Source organism: Mobula birostris, chromosome 12 (genome assembly GCF_030028105.1).
Source record: "Mobula birostris isolate sMobBir1 chromosome 12, sMobBir1.hap1, whole genome shotgun sequence".
Classification (NCBI taxonomy): domain Eukaryota; kingdom Metazoa; phylum Chordata; class Chondrichthyes; order Myliobatiformes; family Myliobatidae; genus Mobula; species Mobula birostris.
This window is the reverse complement of record NC_092381.1, coordinates 7,814,590-7,819,923: the sequence shown is the minus strand read 5'-3', so window position 1 is coordinate 7,819,923 and position 5,334 is coordinate 7,814,590.

Below are 5,334 nucleotides of genomic sequence, written 5' to 3'. Positions count from 1 at the left end.
GATGACTTTAGAAAGTAAGGAGGCATGGGATCCAAGAGGACATTGCTTTGTGGATCCAGAACTGGCTTGCCCACAGAAGGCAAAGGGTGGTTGTAGACAGGTCATATTCTGCATGGAGGTCGGTGACCAGTGGTGTGCCTCAGGGATCTGTTCTGCGACCCCTCCTCTTTGTGATTTTTATAACTGACCTGGATGAAGAAGTAGAAGTGTGCGTTGGTAAGTTTGCTGATGACACAAAGGTTGGGGGTGTTGTGGATAGTGTGGAGGGTTGTCAGAGGTTACAATGGAACATCGATAGGATGCAGAACTGGGCTGGAAAGTGGCAGATGGACGTCAACCCAGATAAGTGTGAAGTGGTTCATTTTGGTGGGTCGGATTTGAAGACAGAATATAATATAGATGGTAAGACTCTTGGGAGTGTGGAGGACCTGAGAGATCTTGGGGTCCATGTCGATAGGACACTGAAAGCTGCTGTGCAGGTTGACAGTGTTGTTAAGAAAGCGTATGGTGTGTTGGCCTTCATCAACCATGAGATTAGGTTTAAGAGTTTTGGTCAGACCCCACTTGGAGTACTCTGTTCAGTTCTGGTCACCTCATGACAGCACGGCACAGGACCAGGCACTTTGGCATACAATGTTGCTAGTGAACAATTGCCCACTAAACCAATCTGTTCTGCATACACAATGTCCATATCCAAAAGCTCAAAGCAAAAACGTTTGTATTCTTCCAGTGCAGGCAGTTTATTCTAAACAGTGTCATTTTTGTCCATTTTGGACTTGAAAATTATTTATGTGGGTTTCACTGAGAGTGAAGTCTACGACCAAGTGTTGGATTCTGTGCTTCTTGGGCCTGTTCTGACAGGAAGGCACTTTTGTTTTTCACGTATGAAGTTATTGCCAAATAAAATCTTTCAAACGTCACTGCAGAGTTCTGGAGCAACATACAGGGAGCTAGAGGAACTCAGCAGCTCAGCGGGAGGGAAACTGACAGTCAATGTTTCTTGGTGAGACCTTCATTTAGGACTGAAAGGAAGGAGAGCAGATAGACAGGATGAAAAGATGGGGGAAGGGGTGGAGTGAAGGGTGGACCCCAGTGAGGGGATGAGGGTGTTTTGGGCAGGTGAAGGGGGTGGGGGAGAGGAGAGATGTGAAAAGCTGGGAGGTAATGAGTGGAAGTGACAAAGGGCTGAAGAAGATGGAGTCACACACACTAAATATTAGTGCCGGGAGGAGAAGCTGGCAGTGCGCCGCACGTGCGCAACACTCCAGTGAAAAATGATATCGTATCTGTTAAATAGGGGCCATGAACAATTCTGATTTGATGGAGGATGGACGTGAAAGCACAGAGAAACATCTGGTGAAATTTCTGAAACGCCCGTCTGCTGCTGTAGTTACTGTGTGGTCGGGGATCTTTCGGAGGGTAGGCCTCAAAATCCCCGGCCTTGCCTGCTTTTGGCGACCGAGAAGGAGATCGATCGTTCGGACAGAGATGGTGCTCAGTACTCGGTGTCGGAGAGCTGATCAGACCTCGAAGTTTTCGGATGACTCAGAGTCGGATTGTGGTCGGCATGGCAGGGAGAGTTTTTCTTCCTTCTTCCATCTGTGTGAGATGTGGGACATTTGAGGAACTTTGAACTTTACTGTGCTCACGGACTTTCTTCATCAAGCTATGGTATTGTTACACTGTTTGTAACTATCTGTTATAATTATGTGGTTTTGTCAGTTCTTTAAGTCTTGGTTTGTCCTGTGTTTTGCGATATCACACCGGAGGAAATAATGTATCATTTCTTAATGCATGCATTACTAAATGACAATAAAAGAGGACTACGTGTCTTCATAATCTAATACAGGAGGAACTCAGCAGGTCTTGGCTGCCTCCATGGACAGAACTGAACTGTCGACATCTCCGTTGATGCTGCCTGACCTGCTGAGCTCCTCTAGCATTTTGTGAGTGTTACTCTGGATTTCCGATCTGCAGAAATCCCTGGTGTCCTGAAGAAGGTGGAATCTAGAATGAAACCGAGCTGGATCTTATGGCTAAACTTTGATATTTCAGGGCCCAGGTTAATCATGAGTATTTATTTTGGAATTGTTGAAATGGGGTTGATGCATACTGAATAGTGGCGTGCTGTGACATAGTTAACATTGCTTCCTCAACTCCAGGAGTTCCAATGCGATCCTAACCACGGGCACCTTCACATACTGATGTTGGATTAGGCTGTTTAATTGTTATTTTCTCACTTGCAGACACATCATTTTGGATTGGCCACAATCTCCCTCAGTACAGGTGCACCACAAAAATGTGTGTTTAGCCCCCTGCTCGACCCCCCTCACTTATGACCGTGAGGCTAAGCACAGCTCCAAAGCCATACTTACGTTTGCTGATGACACCACTGTGGTTGGCCAAACCAAAGGTGGTGATGAATCAGCATACAGTATAAGAGGGAGATTGAAAGTCTGGCTGAGTGATGCCACGACAACAGCTACAAGCTGTCACTCAAAGTCAGCAAGACTAAGGAGCTGATTATTGACTTCAGGAGTAGGAAACCAGGGGTCCATTAGACAGTCCTGATCAGGAGATCAAGGTGGAGAGGGTCAACAACTTTAAATTCCTCGGTGTTATCATTTCAGGGGTCCTGTCCTGGGTCCTACATGTAAGTGCCCTTACAAAGGAAGCACAACAGCGCCACTACTTTGTGAAGATTTGGCATGCAATCTAAAACTCTAACAAACTTCTATAGATGTGTGGTGGAGAGTATATTGACTGGCTGTCTCACAGCCTGGTATGGCAACACCAATGACATTGAACTGAAAATCCTACACAAAATAGTGGATATGGCCTGGTCCACCATAGGTAAAACCCTCCCCACCACTGAGCGCATCTGTACGGAAAGCTGTCATAAGAGAGCAGCATCCAATGTGCAGAGAAAAAAAACGCAAACAAATAGCGTTCTGAGGTGTGCGAGGGAGTCCTATAGTTCAGCACAGAACCAAGTATACCTCATGGAGCAGTTATCAGAACCAGCCCGTACCTTACCTTGGGCCCCAACAACCTGATCTTTTCAGTCTGGCCCAGCACCTGAATCGATATCCAAACATCAGACCTGGGGCCTGGACGCCACCTCCTCAGTTGGGCCTGTAACGGCCTTTCCAATTCGGCACGGCGCTGAATTCTTCATCCAAACATCGAGTTCGGTTGAGTCATTATGTTCTGGGGCCTGGACCTCATCACCTCGATTTGGCCTGTAACAGAATTTCTGATTCGGCATGGCGCTTAAATGTCCGTCCGAACATCGAGTTCATGTGGTCCGCTGCCTGGACCTCACTGCCTCGATTCAGCCTTCGGCGCAGCGCTTAAATCCATCGAAGCTTGGGTCCTCCTCACTCTCGGTGACAGGCCCGTCACCTCACCTCGGTTCAGTTCTGCCATGTCAAATTGCCTTCAAGTTCAAAGGGAGATTACAGTCTATTACTTGTGATGATCCATGGTCGCTCAACTTCCGCTTTTAATTCAGCATATTTCTGGTGTGTTTTTCACTTATTTATTTCTGTATGTCATGTGTGTTTGGAATAGTTATTATTATTATTATTATTGCATCTGGATAGTTATTACAGATTGTCCTAACTGTAATAATAGATCGGTTATAACTTGTGGAACTCTGACTCTAAAACTCGATCAGGCTTGTATTTATAACAAATTCTGGTGTCTTTTGTGAGTTTGTATTTTAAAGCAAGACTTTGGTGAATGATGTTTGCCATTTCATTGTGTCTAAGTACTCAGATTGTGTTAAATTGCTGCAGGATCCTGTAATGTGTTGGATGTTAATATAAGTACAGTATAGCAAAAGTGTTTATTGCCTTTGTTATATGTTTACTGTTGAGCTCAGCTTGACAGATTCTCTTAAGCCTTCTGTTTTAAGTTTTCCCTTTGTCACACAACAATCTATTTTCTTTGCTCGTTGAAGTCCCAGATCTATAGGTTTCATGTTCATCCATCGGTTGTATTGTATCCTGCTGCTCTGTTTTGTATTCTATTAGCTCCATTGCACCATCCTTTATGTTTAATGTTCTGCACTTATTCAGTCCCAAGTTCATGTTTATACACTGAGAAAACAGTTCTACTATTTGAATTAATTTCTTTAGCTTTACTGATGAAGGAGCATATAATTTCTAATCACCCATGTAAAGGAAGTGTGTCACGGTATAATTTGTTTCGTTGCTTCTGATTTGATATCCTATTTTCGTCTGATTCAGTAAATTAGAGAGCAGGTTTAAAGCTGGGCAAAACTATAGTTGCCTTAGAGAGTCACCCTGGAAAATTATTATTATTTATTTTTTCTTATTTTCTTTCTTTTTGTATTTGCACAGGGTTTTTTTTCGCATATTGGTTATCCGTCCTGTTGTGTGCAGCCTTTCATTGTTTCCATTTGTGTTTCTTGTAGTTACTGTTACTGGCCGGAAGAAAATGAATCTCAGGGATGCATATCGTGGCATATATGCACTTTGATAATAAATTTACTTGGAACTTTGAAATTTATTTAGATTTTCTTTGCAACTTAACAGTTAATTACCTGCTAGTCTCTTAATATACCTACTTATATATATGTAACTGTTCAGTATGTTTCCGAATGGTCATAGTACAGTGACTTCTTCAAGCTCACCTGCAGAAACAGCTTAATTTCTACCTTTAGTAAAGCTCCTTTTCCTTTTCAAGGAGTATGGGGTTCGGTCAATGACCCTGACCTAGAGCTATACTGAAACTTTGGTTCTTTGCGGCGATGGGACCTGCTCCCAGGACTCACTGACCGGCTGTTTTCTGAAATCCCAAAGACATGGCCGAGAAGATGAGAGCGCCTTTGGGGTCCTGAAGCTTTGGGGCCGTGGGGACAAGCCAATTCTACGCCAGTGCCACCAACTGAAGCATTGCAGGGAAAAACGGAATATCAGAAACATCTCCATCTCCATCTCACTCTCCGTCTCTCCACTTCTCTCCGTCTCTCCATCTCTCCTGTTTGAGTACTGTTGGGGGGACAACCTACTTGGGGGAAGCGACAGTGGCTGTGCCTCTGGCACAGAGTCTGTCCCTGTGGCTCAGAAGGGTAGGGAAAGGAAGAGGATGGCAGCAGTGATGGGGGACTCTATAGTTAGTTGGTCAGACAGGCGATTCTGTGGACGCAAGAAAGAAACATGGATGGTCGTTTGCCTCCGAGGTGCCATGGTCCAGGATGCTTCTGATCGCGTCCACCATATCATGAAGTGGGAAGGAGAACAGCCGGAGGTCATGGTACATATTGGTACCAATGACATAGGTAGGAAAAGGGAGGAGGTCCTGAAA